Source organism: Theropithecus gelada, chromosome 2 (genome assembly GCF_003255815.1).
Source record: "Theropithecus gelada isolate Dixy chromosome 2, Tgel_1.0, whole genome shotgun sequence".
Taxonomy (NCBI): domain Eukaryota; kingdom Metazoa; phylum Chordata; class Mammalia; order Primates; family Cercopithecidae; genus Theropithecus; species Theropithecus gelada.
Window position 1 is genome coordinate 148,640,836 of NC_037669.1, and position 20,120 is coordinate 148,660,955.

A 20,120-nucleotide genomic window follows, 5' to 3' on the forward strand; every position below is an offset into this window, starting at 1 on the left:
GGGAAAAAAAGGAAACCCAAACAAAAAAAAAAAAAAAAAAAAAAAAAAAAATCTATGGCCTGAAAAACCCTCTAAGACATTTTAAGTTAAAAAATGAGGTTTCTGAAAAATGTATAGTGTATAATAGTATTTATATAAAAATTATATCTGTATAGAAATGCATATAAATGTAAGTAAAAGGATTTTTACTCTATATACGTTTGCATTGCCTTAATCTTTAAGGCAGAAAATACATTACTCTTTTACTTCTATAATAAAAAATGATTTAAGAAATAAATGCATTTTTTAATTGGAATGAAATAATCTCCCTGCTCACCTAATAGATGTTGTAAGTTGTATTTACGCTGTATCCTGACCACCTATAACTAGCATAATAGTTGACTATTGTTAGTAGGTCTCTATCTATTAATGGATGAATGGATAGGAACATAGTAAGAATCCAATGAAAGGATGTTTGTAAAAGGCATAAGGTATTTGTGTGACAGCAAAACTTGACTTTAAGTGATGAGAGTAAAACTCTAGGAATGCATGTGTCTCTGATGCCAGGACAATTGGCTGAAAAGTGAAATCTTTCGCCAACCAACCAGTTGTTTAACTGATTAATTTGGTGACTTGGAACAGGATAGGCCTAACCAGACCTGACAGAGCCCTAATACCCTTGCTCGGAATTGTGTCCATGTTTGTAGAACAGTTACATCCATCTCCCAAACCATAGGAACAGCTTATAAAATCAAACAAACATGAGATTTATCACTTAACGTGTGGACTTCCAAAAATATAATGAAACTTTCCTCTAGCTGCAACCCAAACCTCAAATTTATCATTTATATTATTTTTTCTTTAAGTTCCAAATTACCAACCATGTAATAATGTTCAAGAGGTATTCAATATATGTACCATAAACTTGTCTCAAGAAAATAAATTTCCATAAAATCAAAATTTATTGTTGGGGTGGAAGATCTAAGAATTTTGGGGATCAGTTGGGTAATGTTACTGTGTCGTGGTCCAGGATACAAGAAAAGAAGTGATGGGGTCAGTAGGTAAGTGGAGGGTACATTCCCTCCAAAAGTGCCTCAGGTTCAATTTTTATTTTAAAACATGTGATAGCCAAACATAATTGGATATGGCAGGTTGTGACCCCCAGGCTTAATTGCCATAAACCCTCCATTCCATTAGAATCTTTTCATTGTGACCCCCATGCCAGGCCACTCTCCTTTCCACCTTTAGTCTTTTGTGTCTGCTGTTTTGTCAACCAGAAATTCCCTCTAAATCATCTGCCTCCAAATGGCAATCATTTTGCAAAGCTGAGATCATATTCTACCTTTCGGGCAAACACTCTCAAGAACTTGCCAGCCACTGATTTTCTCCCCTGAATCCCCAGAGAATGCTTTATTTGGAACCATTGACTCTCAAAGTGAGACAAGGAGTTAAAGTTCTATAATCCAGTCACAGATATAAATGATATCCAATATGATCACATGAGGTTGCTCTGCTTAGATCTGATGATCTCAGGAGAAGGCAGGCAGTTGAGGGGCAACAGGTGCTTCCTTCCACTCATCTCTTGCCTACTTCGCTATATCTTCAAGTCATTCGTTCTGGTCCAGCCTCTGGGAATCATAGAGTCAGGAGCAGCCTATGTGTTGTTGCACCTGCCCAGTATTGACTAGTGAAGTGTTTTTTTAAGAAAAATATAAATTTATTGTCCAAATTTTAAAAAATCAAGAGAACTAACATAAAAATCCAGATGTCCAGTTTCTTTTGAAAAAACTGGAAGATGTAGGAATATTGGGAGACTGTAGATACATCTCCTCTGACAACAATTAAGCTGGCATTAAGAAGTGGCTATCCCTCCCCTTAACCCAGGCACAACACCTCCAAACTGAGCCTAGGGACCATTTGCTATGGAGTATTGAGTTTGAACAGTGGCTTTTTATGAAAGAGATAAGAGGAAAGGCAGTATATTTTGTGCTTATGTCTCTATGAAAGAAGGAAATGTGAAAGAGTGAGACTTTCCTCACTCACATTGCCTGCCCAACCCCTGTGGAAATTTGAATTTGCCACCTATAATATTGAACAAGAGTACCCTCTCCTTGATATGAAAGTTGTTTAAATAATAGAAAAAGTAAAACTATCAAAAAGAATTAAATGTTGTCTCCTATGCAATTTCCTACTTCAGTTCTATATAAGATAACGTTCTGATTCCCTTCATCATTATAGTTGCTCTCCTGTGAACAAGTTTACTTCTATATTTTTAAAAGTGCATTAGAATTTTTGACCCAAATCCAGGGATTATTTTTAATCCCTACTAAGTTTTGTTTGGATTTATGCAAGGCACTTGGCCTCTCATCAGTAACTTGTGGACTAATTTGAAGGAGTTAGAGTTAGATGTAGGCAAAATTAAGTAATTGGGTATTGATTTATTTAGCAATAAAATCCAGTATTTCTAGTAGCTTTGCAAAGAGCTCTATTTAATGATTTATCCTGTTTAATATTTTTACCAGTGACTGAAATCATGGGACAGATTGCAGGCTTGTCAAATTTGCAATTGATATGAATCTGAGAGTTATAGCAAGTATACTAAATAAAATATCAAGATTCCCAAAATATAGCAACAAGCTGGAAAAATAAACTTCTTGTGTATTTAAAATTAGTTTGACATAACTAGTCTCTGAATTATTAATTATATTTTAATCATCCTACCAGATTTTGTTTTAAACTATTAACTGATAAATAATCTTAGGTAACAGCATTTCCAAAGAAATATACTGTAAGCAAAGTCTATAATATTCAGAAAAAACATTGGAATATGAATTTATTTTTAAATTTTTTTCAAATGATCAAATTCTAAAAGGAGCTATAAATCAGAATTCCATTTTCCCCCTCAAATTTTCACTTAGTAAACTCAATCCAGGGCCTGAGAGTTAAACTCTGATTATTTTTCCCCATGAACTGCATTATCATTAACAAAATTGATCTTATCTGAAAAATCTCACCGGTAATAGTCAAGGCAGAAAGAATCTACCTTAGCTTCTGTGATAAAAGAAAAGGCTTTGTGCCCTTATCCACAAGAATCATTTCTTCACCCCAAATAAATGGGCATGTTCAGAGCAAAAAGACAGTTCACTAAAATGGAAGGTACTTGTGGTTATCCTGCACCTTCTTAGAAGGTGGTTACATTGCTAGGGCAGCTCTGCCATTCTTGAGACACAATCAACCAGACAAGTGGTTGTTCTCTGCTGTTGTTTCTCTGGGTTTTGCCTTTTTTCCCTGCTGAAATGACTTGGTTTAAGGAGTTATTTAAATAAATGTGAAATCTCTATATTTCAATTCACTTCACTTCTCATTGAGTTTGAAGCATCTCCTTGATGAATAACCCAAAGATGATTATTATAAAGGATAACAAAAGGTTATCTATCAGGTTTTTTTCCTCTTTTTCCCCCAGGCCAAGTTGAGGATAAATGGTTGTTGAATTAACAAAAAATACACATTTTTGTTTTTTCATTGAGCCTCATATTAGCCACTAAGGAAGTAAATATAATATAATTGGATTATCTTTCGTCTCCTTGCCAAAAATGATTTCTCTGCTGCTGTGTCCTGACATCCTCAACTGATCCTTCAGATTTACAGCTCTAAGAAGACAAGGAGTGCTTCTGTTCTGCTCACCGCTGAATCCCCAGTACCTAATGCCTGGCTCATAATAGACTCTTAATAAACACTTGTTGAGTGAATGAACATCTCAGGGCCTTTAAACATGCTATTCTTTTTGTCTGGAATTCTCTGCCCTCAGTACCACCTAAAACATTCCACCATTCCACCCCCTTCCTTTCCTGGACAGCCCTTTCTCATCTGTCAAATGACAATTTAAATGGAGTGTCCGGGCATGAATTTTGCCAGAGTATTATAGCAAGTAGATCTCTCTTCTTTGCCCCCCACTACACACACACACACACACACACACACACACACACACACACACACAGGTAGGATTGCCAGATTTAGCAAATAAAAATGTAGGACACCCAGTTAAATTTGAATTTCAGATAAATAATGAATAATGTCTAAGTATTTAATATTGTCAACTCTAAATACAATGCCCCGATCATAGCACTTATCATAATTTGTAATTCTATTTTGTTTACTCATTTATTGTCTATTATTCCCTAATATATTTTAAATTCCATGCCAGCAGGGACAATGTCTGTTTTCCTCACCAACCTATCCCATCGTTCAGCACAGTTGTCTGCACTAGTAGATACTCAATACCTACTTGTTGAGTCAGTAGTTTGGACATCAGATAAGCTGTCAAGCTTATGATTATTAATTGATAAATTATTTGGGTGGACAGACCATTTATTTATTTAGTGGTTCCCCCGTGTGGTTACTGATTACAGTCAGTTACAATTTTTAAATATTACCTTATCTCGTCCGGGCGCGGTGGCTCAGGCCTGTAATCCCAGCACCTTGGGAGGCCCAGGCGGGTGGATCACGAGACAGGAGATCGAGACCATCCTGGCTAACACGGTGAAACCCCGTCTCTACTAAAAATACGAAAAATCAGCCGGGCGTGGTGGCGGGCGCCTGTAGTCCGGGCTGCTCTGCTCGGGAGGCTGAGGCAGGAGAATGGGAGGAACCCGGGAGGCGGAGCTTGCAGTGAGCCGAGATCGCGCCACTGCACTCCAGCCTGGGCGACAGAATGAGACTCCACCTCAAAAAAAAAAAAAAATTACCTTATCTCTTGTTGATGTCACCACAAAGGTAAGAGGAAAACAGGGAGATGGTCATAATATACCCCAAAAAGACTAACCAGTTAAATGTCAATAGTGTAGCTCCTCTGCTGTTTGATTTAATCTTTTTGGAAAAAATATATATACTTAACTGAACTACATTATTATTATTTTTGCTCGAGAAGAAGTTTTGTATATATTAATCTGGGAGAAAATAAAACAGTATTGACTATGATATTTTAAATACATATTTAAATACATTCCTTGGACCTGATTCATAGCATCCATAAAATGAGACTGTTGACAAAATGTCTTCTAATTTTATGTTATGTAACTCTGATACCACCAAAGTTTATGCCATAAAATTATTTTGCAGTTCAAAAAATGATTATTCTAACAGAAATAATCAAATATAGTCATTTAAATGACTCAAATATGTCTCTGTAGTTCATCTTACTAACATTAAATATTATAGAGTGAGTGTTTATAATACAGATGGTCTCCAATGTACAATGCTTTGACGTAATGATTTTTCAACTTTACACTATTGTCAACTCTAAATACTAGAGTGTTTACCGACACTCATTCAGTAGGAAACATACTAAGAGTACCCGTATAACCATTCTGTTTTTCACTTTTGGAACAGTATTCAATACATGATATGAGATACTCAACATTCTATTATAAAATAGGCTTTATGGTAGACCATTTTGCCCAAGTGGAGGTTAATGTAAGTGACCTGAGCACATCTAAGGTAGGCTAGGCTAAGCCATGGTATTCCACTGGTTAGGTGTATATTAAATGCATTTTCGACTTAACTATATTTTCAACTTACCATGGTTATTGGGATGTAACCCCATCATAAGTGGAGGTGCATCTGTACCCTTTCTCTCCTTTTATCCCTCCATCCCTCCATACTCTATCTAGTTGTCCCTTAGGAAAATAGCCTCTGCTCCCTAGTTGCTCACATTCTAAACAAAAGCATGCTCCTTTCCGGCAGTTACAGCGAGAAAGCCATATTTTCCTAATGGTGTTTAGAAGGGTAAAATACATAATACATTAAATTAGATAAATGAAATACAATAAATACAGATAGATTAAGTAAATAATGGCCTGCCCTCCTGGCAGCTCACAGTTTAATTGGAGAAGTAAATGTTCACCTCCACCCAAGCTCATTCATTACCAGCTTCCAGCTATTTTTTTTAGCTCTTTGTATTTTATTAATTCTTTGTGTTGGTCTCATACACAGATGAAATTTTTCACTTGTAATTCCTCAGAACTAAATCCATTCATAGGGAATTCAGAGCAGTGCAAATAAATTTCACACCATAGAGTAGGACATGACAGCAACAATGAAAAGGAGCAGGAGGGGCCTGGGGACCAGCCAACCGGACCAATTCAGTTCTCAACTGGTGTTGGGTTTTGAAAAGGTTGCCTCACTCACCTGTACAGCACAGTCCTTTGGGATCTCTGGCTCTTCCAATTTCATTTTGTTAGTGAGAGGTCTACCGGAAAAGAACCACAGCTGACTATATAGTTCCACTCCTTTTACTGCGAGTCACTGCCTCTGCATGTGGCATAGTGTGTCTGTGCTGCACACCAAAAGTTTGAGGGCTTTGCCTGTGGGAAGACACAAACGGAGCTGACATTAATATCTAGAATTGGGTGGTGGCTGAGGAACGTTCAGAGTCTCTATGTTCTTTTCCTCTGTCACGTTGATTGCTGCTGCCAAGCAATAGATTGGAAGCTGATATCTATTCCCCAGTTCATCATAGCACTCTGTAAGTGCACCATGTATAATGTTACATTTGCACCATCAATGACTGCTTGTGCGAATTCACAATAACTTCTATCAAAAACACGTGCAGCAGCCTTCAAGAAATCCCAAATCTCCTTACAGCCTTCAAAAGCTAGTGCAGTTGGCCGGGCGCAGTGGCTCACGCTTGTAATCCCAGCACTTTGGGAGTCCAAGGCGAGTGGATCACGAGGTCAGAAGTTCAAGACCACCCTGGTCAACACAGTGAAACCCCATCTCTACTAAAAATACAAAAATTAGCTGGGCATGGTGGCGTGCGCCTGTAGTCCCAGCTACTTGGGAGGTTGAAGCAGGAGAATTGCTTGAACCCAGGAGGCAGAGGTGGTGGTGAGCTGAGATCACGCCGCTGCACTCCAGTCTGGTGACAGAGTGAGACTCTGTCTCAAAAAAAAAAAAAAAAGAGAGCTAGTGCAGTCTCCCAAAATTCGACCCTCTTGCTGGTCAGTTGTCTATCTGTCATGGGATAGTAGCCTTTCCTTTTTTGTTTCTCCTTTTTCAAAGGCTGGTTACCACCTAGAGCAACTCTGGTGCCCTCTGAGTTCTCGCTGAGTCTACAGAACAACTCTCGCTGAGGAGTTGTTCTGGATGCCCATACCCACGTGGGCTCCCTGGTGCTTGTCTACCACCTCCGGGCGCTTTTCTGAGCTCACCACCACAGGGCTCTGCACAGGTGCAATACTCCACTCACCCAACACAGCCCAGCCCCCTGCTGATTTTTAAATTTTAAAATTTATTGAGTGTTTACTATGTGTTAGTACTGATAAGTGATTTACATATCCCAGCTCATTTAATCCTCCCGACAACTATGCACTACTTACTTCTCATCCTATTTAATAGATATGAAAACTGAAGTTCAGGGAGGTTGAACTACTTGTCAAAACCCCTCAGCTAGAAAGTGGAGGAACTGAGGATAGATCAGGTATATGGTATATTTTGAAGTGACATAAATGGATTACATGTCAAATGAAATAGATCAAAAAAATCTTATAAAAGTAGGATTCTCCCCGCAAATGAACAAAAGGACTATAGCATGACTCATGGAGGCAGGGGCTACCAGAAGAAGAAGGATTCTCTCAGCCTCTCACTTCTCTTCTGTGGCTAAGATACAGCTGTGATAAGGGGTTTAGTGGGAGGGTATTAGTTGACCCAAAGACACCCAGGTTGAAGCTCCACCTCTGCCACTTCCTCATATTCCTGGACAAGTTTCTTACCCTATTTGACCTTCAACAAAATACAGGTGCAGCTTCGTGAAAACTTAATGAGATGGGCTCTTTGTAAACTGTAAAATATGATAAAAATGGTATTTATTACTTGGCCTGTTCTGTTGGTGGGACCAGAAGTTGCTGAGATACCGAGAAAGAAAAGGGTACACTCAGTCCTTTTTTAAAACTGCTGTCCATGTGGGTGGTCCTCTGGATTCAGCTGGAGAAGAGTGGAGATTAATGAGAGCTAGTTTATCCTCTTACCCAAAGCTATTGTCCTGGTAAAATGAGGATTTACTTGCCTTTCCTCGGGATTGACACAGCATGACACCATGAGATGAATTTTTATCTAGGGCAATGCAAAACATTGTATACATGCATTACACAAAATAAAAGCTTCTGTAAAGATTTTAATATTTGACTGCTATGCATGGAAAATGTGTCTGCATTATGTATACAATGTAAATTTTTGCAAATTCGAAAATCCCGTTTTCATCAGACAAGCATAATGGTTCTGGTTTGCTTTGAGTAAGCTTCCTTTTTTCTAAGTATTAGTTAGTGTTTGGAAATGCTTTTTCTTTCTTTATTCCCCCTTACACAAACAGAATTACTCTGCTTAGAGCATTTATGACAAGTTCTCTCAAAAACTGAACCCTGTCTGGGATTTTACTTGAGAAACTATGTAATCTTTATAGTGACAGCATCTTCTGTGTTTTCTTTTTAACCTCCTCGATTTTCCTCTTGTCTTTCAGTTACTCCTTGTGGACATTCTTCGACATCTGTCTACAATATCAGTAAAATACAGGGCTTAGAAAATCGCCTCAGCAGCTCTTCTGAATGAGTTAGATAGAGGTGTGTGGGTTCCTAAAGAACAATACTTTCTCTTCTATAAAATTATTTTCACTGTTATGATGAGCTTGATTGGGGAAGCTATCCCAATTTTCAAAATGCAGGGTATCATAGTTCTGCAGTCCCTTTGATGTGATGCTCCATGGAAACTGCCAATTCTCTCCTCAGAGGAATGGTCTAAACCCTCTGAGTCTTTCACTAAGCCAAGTAGATAGGAAATTCTATCTGCTTGCTTTATTTCTCCTTCAAATAAATAGCTATTTTGATATTATTTCTGTGTTCATAGATGAAAGTGGCATTTCAATTTTGTAAGGTGATACTTCTTACTGTTAGATAAGAATATCTTTGAAGGCTCATCAGGATCTTTTCATCAGGCAAGAAATATCTCCCCTGTAGTGTATCAAAGGAGGCTGAGAAGAATGGTCATTCTCCTGTCATCGTGCCAGTCTGGTCCTAAGGCCACCTCTCTCTCACCATCAGGAACCACCTTTGGTCTTCTAGACAGTATCAGGAAAGAGTGGGAAGCAGCACATCAATTTTGTACTGTCTTTGAGACCCTGTTGGGTATCTGTGGTTTTCTGCAGTTACCAGACTTTCCAAATCTGGAATGAATATTGGGCCCTGAGACTCCTGACAAAGCCCCTTCTCTCTGCAGCTACCCTAATGTTCTACTCCTATTATGGAAGGCTCTGACCATTGGCATCGAATACTTTTCTTTACGCTCTCTTCCAAAGACCCTCTATACGCCTTCAACTTCCGATCTCCAAAGCTCCCAATATATTTAATATAAAACTCTCTTGACACAAGTTCAATCAGTTGGCCACATAAAGTAGGCCCTATGCATTACTGACTTTAGAAATCTGTTGAGAATTCCCTAAGAGGGCTCAGGAAATGGTCAATATTAATGCTTTTCCTCCCATGGTTCCAGCACTCTGAGGTCTCCTACCTGTATCTCAGTCTCAGCTGTGTTCTTGGCTGTCATGCAGATATTCCTAGGATCCATTTTCTCTTTACCTTCACTCTGATACCACTTTATGGTCTTCCTCGATCCTTTTTGGACTTACTCAAAAGCCTCTTAAGTGATCTCACTGCCTCTGGACTCTCTCCTTTAGTCCATTCTTTATGTTACTATCAGTCTTGTTCTCTAAAAGACCAGTCTTGTCAGGCCAGAGGCCAGTGGCTGCCTGGCATCTCAGGATCAAGTTGAAAGTTCTTAACAAATAATTCCTAGCCCTTCACTGAATCACTACTACCTTTATCTCCAGCCTCTTCAGGAATTTGTAAACTTAGATTCCTACAGGGCTAAGGTAGTAGGCTGGGAGAGAGTGGGAAGGACAATAGGAAAATGGAAAGCCCATTCCCCACCTGAAGGCGACTGCTGCTGCTTAGCTCTATCTAATTCTTGCCATGCTGAAAAGTAGGTCCAGAATGGACAGATCTGATTTATCAAAAGAAGTTAAAAATCTGGATTTTCTATGTGAATTCTCCTAATTTTAAAATGTTAAACATATTTTCTTTTAAACTAATAAATGAAAAGAAAATGAGAAGACTAAATAAAGCATAGCAGTTAGATGAAGCCCACGGGCCACCAGTGTGCAATCTGCCCCCTGCCTCCATCTATTCTAATCCAGGGTTCAGTCAATATTTTCATGTAAATGGCTAGATGGTAAATATTTTAGGCTTTATGGGCCATAGGGTCTTGATGGCAATTACTTGACACTAGATGTAGTGCAAAAGCAGTCATATGCACTAGATCAATAAATGAGCATGGCTGGTGTTCCAATAAAACTTTATTTATAACAACAGAATGGATTAGGCTGACTATAGTTTGCTGACTCTTGCCTAATCAAAGTAAGATATCTGATACTTCTCTAGAGACTCCATGTGATGATAGATTCTATCCCTTTACCCAAAGTGGCATTTTCTCCTTCATTCACCTGGCTCATTCCCTAGGCATCCATCATCAAGACTGAATGCAAAAACACCTGTCTTGGAAAACATGCCTGACTCTTTCTAAAGCCCAGCTGTGTTCGGTGCCCCCTTGGCTCCCATTTCATCCTGATCATTCTTCTTATCACACTGTGCTTTCTCTTTTATTTCTTTGTGTCTCTGACTGGAGCATGATCATCTCTCAGGCAGGCACTTATCTAGTATCTAATTTATTGAGCAAAAATGAGCAATTGATAAAAGATACAAGTAAAATTTAGATATCTAATTTAACAATGTCAAACAAGGAATCTTTTCTTTGTCTGTATTTATGAGAAGTTTCTAAGGTGTCACTAAACATCCTTGGGAGAAGCCAGGAAGAGTTGTTAGCCTCCTAGACCAGGATTTATGGAAAGTGAGGTCTGTGCTGGTCTCTGCCAATGACCAGCACTTGGCTGAGTCAACTCTGTTGCCTTCTAGACCTCGATTATTTATGTCCATAAGTCAACTCTGCATCATGATCCCTAAACGTCCCTTCTATTCCCAAAATTCTCTGGGAAATTTTCTCAACATTTTAAGCAGCATAGACTGTATACAGGTTAACCCTTTTAATGCCATAATCCAGTGATAACCTCAAAGATTATTGAGGGACATATGGAACTATTTGCCTCTTCATTCACTGTCCCCAAGTTATTTGTTTTGAGGAATTTTATGGGGGTGTTTTAGGTGTTTGGGGATGTTTTTTAAAAAGTTTTCTCCTCCTTCAATTTCAGTCATGAGTTTTTATACTTCTAGTAGTCTCCCAACTCCTTCTCATTCACTGTTTCTAATGTTTTACATTAGAAAATCAGGTAACCAACCTTCTCTAAACTTCTCAGAATTGTGCAGATGGTAAAAGTCAATGAAAGCAGAATACTGTACTGTAAAGAATATGAAATTTAGGCCGGGCGTGGTGACTCACACCTATAATCCCAGCACTTTGGGAGGCCAAGGCGGGCGGATCATGAGGTCAGGAAATCGAGACCATCCTGGCTAACACAGTGACACCCCGTCTCTACTAAAGATACAAAAAAAATTAGCCAGGCTTGGTGGCGGGCACCTGTAGTTCCAGCTACTCGGGAGACTGAGGCATGAGAATGGCATGAACCCAGGAGGCAGAGCTTGCAGTGAGCCGAGATTGTGCCATGCCACTGCCTCCAGCCTGGGCGACAGAGCGAGACTCCGTCACAAAAACAACAACAACAACAACAACAAACAAACAAAAAAAACCCACGAAACTTAAAGTTATAAATTTCAGATGAAGACTCAATTTTTCCTTCTGTTATTTACACTGTGCAGCCTTGGAGAAGGTGCCTAATCTCCCTGAGCACCTATTTTCCTCATCTATAAAATGAGGACAATGATATATACCTCATGCAATTGTTTTGAAAGTCAATGACGATAAATTTGTTTATAGTACCTAATAACAAAATGCATCAAATGATACTTGCTACATTTATTTTACTATTATTATTGACTCTGAGTTATTGTCACATTCAGGCCTCTTGAGTGGTCCTAGTTAATCAGGTTGCAGGGGGATGCTTTTCCTCTTCCATCGAATTCCAATGATGACTCTTAGACACAGTCTAAGCGGTTTGTTCTGCCAGCGCTCTTACAAGACAGAGAGGAGGAGCAAGTGGCATAAGGGCATGGGCAAGATACAGTCTGGGCCAAATGATTGCTGCCTGATGGAGAGGGTCTCCATCTGTAGACCATTCTTTGGTTTGGAAGATTTCTGCTCTTATATCTGTATTCAATCTGGGTCAATTACTAGGTGATTCATTCATAAAGTGAGTTGGAACTATTCTTGGAAGGATAGGTTTGTTGTAAGGCTCATGACACTTGCATTGAGCCAATAATAATGTTTCACCTGCTTTCTTATTTATAGGCCTAGTGGTGACTGTCAGTGCCTGTGGTGTGGCCAGTGCACTTGGGATTATCATTCTAAATTCACAGTCCTCTGGGTCAGCTAGGTTTAGTAACGAGACTCTGAGGCAAGTTGGCTGACTTGTGTATGTTGTTCATGGGCTGCTGCCAGCAGCACCCAGCAGGCATCATTGTGGGTAGTACAGCCCTGGAGAAGCCAGGCTGTCTCCCTGTCACACCCCCCAGTGTCCATAAGGACCTATTCCCAGGACCCCATCTCTTCTTACTTGCAAGGGGACCAGTGCACTCTGAAGGACTCTGAAGAACTCTGAACATGACAGTTATCCCCTGTCATAATTTCAGTACATGGACTTAAGCTTTCATAACCTTTTTTTAAATTTCAAATTTCTGGGCTCATGGCTATCTTTTGAAAAGCTTAGTCAGATAGTATCTCAGAAAACACCAAGTACTCCACCTGACACATAAAAGGTTACTCTAAATGTGGAATCTGAATTGTTTGTTCCATTCTCCATCATGGGAGTGGAAAGTTTCTGATTTCCTAAGTGTGGTTTATATCTCTCTCACACTAATAAAGAGATAAAAACCTTAAATCATCTTGGATCCCTATTGAATACCATGTGAGTAAAGACATGATCCAATTATAGCACATCCAGAGAGCAATTTCTCCTCTTTTTATTAGACAGTCAGTAAGATGTACTCTATTGTCTGTTGGAGAACTATGAATTAAAGTGCCTGGAATCTGAAGAGAGCTCTGTACAGCCTATTTTCCCCCAAGCCGGACATATCCTTGAATATGCTTTGTGGCTCAGTATAAAAGAGAGGCAGAAATGGTTGCAATCCTGATCAAATCAAGGCACTGATCAAAGGACTAAATATAAAGCTTGCCAAATGATGTATAGCAAGAGTGGGAAGGAGAAAAAGGATCAAAAATTGATACAGGCATACCAAAAATGAGTACACAGCCTTGTGTAGAGAGCTAACCAGAAGCAGGAACATGAAACTGAGCCTAGGAAATACTAGACATACCAGTCTTAACCCTCAGAGATGGTACCCTTATTGCCTGCCTTGGTGAAGTCTCCCAGAGGAAACTAAGGAGGGACTAAGGTTCACTTGGGTGGTGTGTTTCTGCTGTGGAGCTGAGGGACAACTAAAAGCACAGCAGGGGTAATATAAAGAATCTGTAGAAAGGAAATTATAAAATTTGAATACAGGAGAGATATGCTATGTTGTTGGATAGGAAAACTCAACATTAAAAGTGCTAATTTTCCCAAAATTAATTTTAAAATGTAATTCAATTCCCATAAAAATAATAGAGCTATTTTTTTCTAGAATGGACAAGATTATTTTAATTCCACGTGAAAGAATAAATGAGTTACAATAAGGTCTGAAGCAATTTAGCAAAAGAAGGAATAATGGAATAAAAATTATAATTATTGCGGTGTGGCATGCGGATAGGAATGGAGAGGTCAAACGAACAGAATAGAACCTTCAGAAAAAAAGAGGCATGTCTGTGGACAGTTGTGCACATGCACTCCATGTTTAAAAGTGGCATTGTAATTCAGTGAGAAGAAAGGAAGGAGATGAAGTTGAGTCATTTAGCTGTCCAATTATAAAAACAGAAGAAAGTTTTAATTCTACCATCATACTTCACATGAAAACAAATTCCAGATGATTTTTAAAATGTAAGAAATACCAGACTTACTACTACTTAATACTACCTGGTAAGCACTTAACATATCTTTCTGGAAGATTTTGTGATCATAAAATTGGATTGCAAAATTTGAGAAGTTTCAACATATTCTGGAGATTCTGGTTGCCAGAGCCTTAAACATATAAAAATTACAGACTGTTTCACAACAGTCTTAATTTTCTTTTCAGTAAGCTAACATCTATAATTGCTAAAAATTAAACCACTTGCTGTTGATATTTGGAATTCCTTTTTTACATTTTTGTTTAATTCTAAGATGCTTTTTGAAAAGAAAGAAAAGGAGGAAAACAGAGCACACCTCAGACCTCTTTGAGTTAAAGATTAATCATGCAATTTAAACCATAGCCCAGCATAAAGGTGGAAAGGTAATTGATCATGTTAAAAGCAGTTTGCCATAGAAAAATGTTTTGTATCTTTCTAGTACTTCCTGGAGTCAAAGAATCAAACTGAGAAGAAAATATAAGCAGTATATTATTGGGAGGCTATTGCAATCAGCACAGCTGTTTCCAAATTGTTTGTCACATATTTCAGCCCTTGCTGTGGTTTTTTGTTTTTTTTTGTTTTTTTGTTTTTTTAATATATATCTTTCTACATTAGGGGGAAAAGTCCATATCAGTCCAATTTAATGTTCTTAAAGTGCTTCAGGTTTATAAGACGCTTCTTTAAGCAAGTTGCTATTGAGATAATTCTTTTTGTTTATGTGTAATATTCAAGTTGAAATCAGAGTAGTCACCTCTGTCTGGCAGGCTGGAACATTCTGATGAGAAATGTCACAAAATTTGCCCTTCGGGATATATGAAGATGTAACTTGGTGCAAATTCAACTGGGAATTCCCACACCTGCCGTTTCAAATCAGCTCAGACTAGTTGCAGGTATTTTGGTCTGTTTTGCTGTAAATAAAAGGATGCTAGAAAATGAAGGTTTGATACATACATATAGTTCTGCTGGAGAAACTTGAAATCACTTCAGAGAAGCAATTATTTACCTCTACTTTCGATCAGGCATCCATGTTGGTGGTCTGGCATCCGAATACCCAGATGCCTCTTAGAAACATGTTGGAATACAGGGGTACCACCCTGAAGATCAGTGTGAGCTCAAGTCACGCCAGCTCTTACACCTAGGGTTATCCCATGAGTGAGAGAGACACTATCTAAGGACCATAGGATTGCACGGAGTTTGGTTCTTTCTCCCACACAATGTTCCATTTAAATGGGTTACACTCATGAAAGTTCATGTTGGTTCAGGGTTTGAGACTTTGAAAGAAAAAGGTTGAAAATGCAAAGTTTAACTTCTCTGCTGCTGTAGTGATATCTGTTTCTCTTCAAACTTGACACTGACAATGGCAATCACTGTCTCTGCAGGGGGATAGGGTCAATGCCTCTCTGTAGAGACCCACCCTCTATAGGGGCAAGTTAAGATTCTGTCTTGGCTAAGTCTAGTACTCACTATCTATCTTTTAAGATGTTTCTGACATTGATGACTGACCCAAGGCTTTAACTTCAAAGTTTCCCAGGCCGGGCATAGTGGCTTATCTTTGTAATCCCAACACTTTGGCTTGAGACATTTGAACCCAGGAATTTGAGACCAGTCTGGGCAACATAGTGAGACCCTATCTCTAATTTTTTTTTTAATTAGCCAGGTATGATGGTATGTTCCTGTAGCCCTAGCTATTCAGGAGGCTGAGACAGGAGGATCACTTAGACCCGGGAGGTCGGGACTGCAGTGAGCCATGATCGGATCACCGCACTCCAACTTGGGTGACAGTGAGACCCTGTCTCAAAAAAGAAGGGGGTTCTTTCCTTTAATCTCCAGTTACTTTGTATAACATTATTATACTTGATTTCTTCACCTTCCATCCAAGATCCACTCTGAGTCTGCCTACTATTTTTATTCATGTTCCCAGGCTGTAATTGAGACATATTTTATTGTCTTCTAGTTTTCAGTGCTGTTTTCAGAAATCTAGTGCCGTATGATTTTTTTTTTCATTTTCTCCAGAATAATTATTCTGTATTATTATTTTTTATTTTTTATTTTTTATTATTATTATACTTTAAGTTCTAGGGTACATGTGCATAATGTGCAGGTTTGTTACATATGTATACTTGTGTCATGTTGCTGTGCTGCACCCATCAACTCGTCAGCACCCATCAACTCGTCATTTACATCAGGTATAACTCCCAATGCAATCCCTCCCCCCTCCCCCCTCCCCATGATAGGCCCCAGTGTGTGATGTTCCCCTTCCCGAGTCCAAGTGATCTCATTGTTCAGTTCCCACCTATGAGTGAGAACATGCGGTGTTTGGTTTTCTGTTCTTGTGATAGTTTGCTAAGAATGATGGTTTCCAGCTGCATCCATGTCCCTACAAAGGACACAAACTCATCCTTTTTTATGGCTGCATAGTATTCCATGGTGTATATGTGCCACATTTTCTTAATCCAGTCTGTCACTGATTGACATTTGGGTTGATTCCAAGTCTTTGCTATTGTGAATAGTGCCGCAATAAACATACGTGTGTGTGTGTCTTTATAGCAGCATGATTTGTAATCCTTTGGGTGTATACCCAGTAATGGGATGGCTGGGTCATATGGTACATCTAGTTCTAGATCCTTGAGGAATCACCATACTGTTTTCCATAATGGTTGAACTAGTATACAATCCCACCAATAGTGTAAAAGTGTTCCTATTTCTCCACATCCTCTCCAGCACCTGTTGTTTCCTGACTTTTTAATGATCACCATTCTAACTGGTGTGAGATGGTATCTCATTGTGCTTTTGATTTGCATTTCTCTGATGGCCAGTGATGATGAGCATTTTTTCATGTGTCTGTTGGCTGTATGAATGTCTTCTTTTGAGAAATGTCTGTTCATATCCTTTGCCCACTTTTTGATGGGGTTGTTTGTTTTTTTCTTGTAAATTTGTTTGAGTTCTTTGTAGGTTCTGGATATTAGCCCTTTTTCAGATGAGTAGATTGCAAAAATATTCTCCCATTCTGTAGGTTGCCTGTTCACTCTGATGGTAGTTTCTTTTGCTGTGCAGAAGGTCTTTAGTTTAATGAGATCCCATTTGTCAGTTCTGGCTTTTGCTGCCATTGCTTTTGGTGTTTTAGACATGAAGTCTTTGCCCATGCCTATGTCCTGAATGGTACTACCTAGGTTTTCCTCTAGGATTTTTATGGTATTAGGTCTAACATTTAAGTCTCTAATCCATCTTGAATTAATTTTCGTATAAGGAGTAAGGAAAGGATCCAGTTTCAGCTTTCTACTTATGGCTAGCCAATTTTCCAGCACCATTTATTAAATAGGGAATCCTTTCCCCATTTCTTGTTTCTCTCAGGTTTGCCAAAGAACAGATGGCTGTAGATGTGTGGTATTATTTCTGAGGACTCTGTTCTGTTCCATTGGTCTATAGCTCTGTTTTGGTACCAGTACCATGCTGTTTTGGTTCCTGTAGCCTTGTAGTATAGTTTGAAGTCAGGTAGCGTGATGCCTCCAGCTTTATTCTTTTGACTTAGGATTGTCTTGGAGATGTGGGCTCTTTTTTGGTTCCATATGAACTTTAAAGCAGTTTTTTCCAATTCTGTGAAGAAACTCATTGGTAGCTTGATGGGGATGGCATTGAATTTATAAATAACCTTGGGCAGTATGGCCATTTTCACGATATTGATTCTTCCTATCCATGAGCATGGTATGTTCTTCCATTTGTTTGTGTCCTCTTTGATTTCACTGAGCAGTGGTTTGTAGTTCTCCTTGAAGAGGTCCTTTACATCCCTTGTCAGTTGGATTCCTAGGTATTTTATTCTCTTTGAAGCAATTGTGAATGGAAGTTCATTCATGATTTGGCTCTCTGTTTGTCTGTTACTTGTGTATAAGAATGCTTGTGATTTTTGCACATTAATTTTGTATCCTGAGACTTTGCTGAAGTTGCTTATCAGCTTAAGGAGATTTTGGGCTGAGACAATGGGGTTTTCTAAATATACAATCATGTCATCTGCAAACAGGGACAATTTGACTTCTTCTTTTCCTAACTGAATACCCTTGATTTCTTTCTCTTGCCTGATTGCCCTAGCCAGAACTTCCAACACTATGTTGAATAGGAGTGGTGAGAGAAGGGCATCCCTGTCTTGTGCCAGTTTTCAAAGGGAATTTTTCCAGTTTTTGCCCATTCAGTATGATATTGGCTGTGGGTTTGTCATAAATAGCTCTTATTATTTTGAGGTACGTTCCATCAATACCGAATTTATTGAGCGTTTTTAGCATGAAGGGCTGTTGAATTTTGTCAAAAGCCTTTTCTGCATCTATTGAGATAATCATGTGGTTCTTGTCTTTGGTTCTGTTTATATGCTGGATTATGTTTATTGATTTGTGAATGTTGAACCAGCCTTGCATCCCATGGATGAAGCCCCCTTGATCATGGTGGATAAGCTTTTTTATGTGCTGTTGAAACCAGTTTGCCAGTATTTTATTGAGGATTTTTGCATCGATGTTCATCAGGTATATTGGTCTAAAATTCTCTTTTTTTGTTGTGTCTCTGCCAGGCTTTGGTATCAGGATGATGTTGGCCTCATAAAATGAGTTAGGGAGGATTCCCTCTTTTTCTATTGATTGGAATAGTTTCAGAAGGAATGGTACCAGCTCCTCCTTGTACCTCTGGTAGAATTCAGCTGTGAATCCATCTGGTCCTGGACTTTTATTCGTTGGTAGGCTATTAATTATTGCCTCAATTTCAGAGCCTGCTATTGGTCTATTCAGGAATTAAACTCCTCCTGGTTTAGTCTTGGAAGAGTTTAAGTGTCCAGGAAATTATCCATTTCTTCTAGATTTTCTAGTTTATTTGCGTAGAGGTGTTTATAGTATTCTCTGATGGTAGTTTGTATTTCTGTGGGGTTGGTGGTGATATCCCCTTTTTCATTTTTTATTGTGTGTATTTGATTCTTCACTCTTTTCTTCTTTATTAGTCTTGCTAGCGGTCTGTCAATTTTGTTGATCTTTTCCAAAAACCAGCTCCTGGATTCATTGATTTTTTGGAGGGTTTTTTGTGTCTCTATCTCCTCCAGTTCTGCTCTGATCTTAGTTATTTCTTGCCTTCTGCTAGCTTTTGAATGCATTTGCTCTTGCTTCTCTAGTTCTTTTAATTGTGATGTTAGAGTGCCAATTTTAGATCTTTCCTGCTTTCTCTTATGGGCATTTAGTGCTATAAATTTCCCTCTATACACTGCTTTAAATGGGTCCCGGAGATTCTAGTATGTTGTATCTTTGTTCTCATTGGTTTCAAAGAACATCTTTATTTCTGCCTTCATTTTGTTATGTACACAGTAGTCATTCAGGAGCAGGTTGTTCAGTTTCCATGTAGTTGAGCGGTTTTGATTGAGTTTCTTAGTCCTGAGTTCTAGTTTGATTGCCCTGTGGTCTGAGAGACAGTTTGTTATAATTTCTGTTCTTGTACATTTGCTGAGGAGTGCTTTACTTCCAACTATGTGGTCAATTTTGGAATAAGTGCGATGTGGTGCTGAGAAGAATGTATATTCTGTTGATTTGGGATGGAGAGTTCTATAGATGTCTATTAGGTCTGCTTGCTGCAGAGATGAGTTCAATTCCTGGATATCCTTGTTAACTTTCTGTCTCGTTGATCTGTCTAATGTTGACAGTGGAGTGTTGAAGTCTCCCATTATTATTGTATGGGAGTCTAAGTCTCTTTGTAAGTCTCTAAGGACTTGCTTTATGAATCTGGGTGCTCCTGTATTGGGTGCATATATATTTAGGATAGTTAGCTCTCCCTGTTGAATTGATCCTTTTACCATTATGTAATGGCCTTCTTTGTCTCTTTTGATCTTTGATGGTTTAAAGTCTGTTTTATCAGAGACTAGGATTGCAACTCCTGGTTTTTTTTGTTCTCCATTTGCTTGGTAAATCTTCCTCCATCCCTTTATTTTGAGCCTATGTATGTCTCTGCATGTGAGATGGGTCTCCTGA

General features: G+C 38.8%; 1 protein-coding gene and 1 pseudogene across 2 annotated transcripts in view; one reads left to right on the top strand and one right to left on the bottom strand.

The window, feature by feature from the left end:
* Positions 1-20,120, top strand: part of SLC9A9 (solute carrier family 9 member A9) — a 591,811-nt gene that overhangs the window by 221,939 nt on the left and 349,752 nt on the right. The gene's annotated exons all lie outside the window — the stretch shown is intronic.
* Positions 6,123-7,084, bottom strand: LOC112619145 (annotated as a pseudogene).